This window comes from Meleagris gallopavo, chromosome 1, assembly GCF_000146605.3.
Source record: "Meleagris gallopavo isolate NT-WF06-2002-E0010 breed Aviagen turkey brand Nicholas breeding stock chromosome 1, Turkey_5.1, whole genome shotgun sequence".
NCBI classification, from domain to species: domain Eukaryota; kingdom Metazoa; phylum Chordata; class Aves; order Galliformes; family Phasianidae; genus Meleagris; species Meleagris gallopavo.
In genome coordinates, this window is record NC_015011.2 from 87,094,273 (window position 1) to 87,095,291 (window position 1,019).

Here is a 1,019-nt window from a genome sequence, read left to right on the forward strand (position 1 = left end):
TTTTTTTTCTTCTTTTCTGAAAGCAGCCGATCTCAGCAGGTGAGGGACAGGACATGAAGCAGTTCAGGAGGCCACGGGGATGAAGAACCCTTGGGATTCCCCTGGCTGTTAGGCCGGAGTGAGCAGGGTGTGGGGGATCCCAGGGTGTAGGGCACCAAGCCATCTCCTCAGCCAGCCATCTGCTAACTGTGCTGGCACTCTGCTGGGCTGATTGCTAATGGGAAAAGACATACGATGTGGACTTATAGGATGGTGGGGAGAACCTTGCCCTCACGTGTATCCGAGTGAGGTGTGTGTATTTGTAACTGACTGCCTTCTATTTGGCAGATATTGTGAGGGCAGAAATCACAGTGTATATGGTGTGATGGGATCATTCATCTACACTACTTCATAAGTAAGAAAAAGCCCTACCTACAGAAATCCCTTAGTGAAAAAATCTTGATTGTACTTGTTAAATGTAGAATCATGAAATGGTTTGGCTTGGAAGGGACCTTAAAGCCCATCCAACCCAACCCTCTGCCATGGGCAGGGCTGCCCCCACCGCATCAGGCTGTCGAGGGCCTCATCCAGCCTGGCCATGAATGCCTACAGGGACGGGGCACCCACAGCTTCTCTGGGCAGCTGTGCCATGGACTCACTGCTCTTTGAGTAAAGAATGCCCTCCTAACATCTAACCTCGTCTCTTTAACATCTCCCCTCTTTTAGTTAAAAACCATTAAGGCAGAAGTCTGGTCCTTCAGTCCATGTGAGCAATGTAGCTGCTAGGCCAAACCAGCTTCCAAAAAAAGTGCACCTCACAACCTCTCCCAGAATGGATGAGCTACCATGCACAGCTCGTCGCTTACCACCACAGAATAACGTGCGGCACGGCAGAAGTTCGCTCCCAGAATGGGCACGGAGCTACCTGCAGAAAGCTTTCGATAACCCCTTGCACAAGGGGCAGCTCAGAGCCCGTCAGCAGCAGGCGCTGAGCTGGGGAAGGGAAGCCCTCCCTCGGCTGGCGGCCGGATCATTCTGTG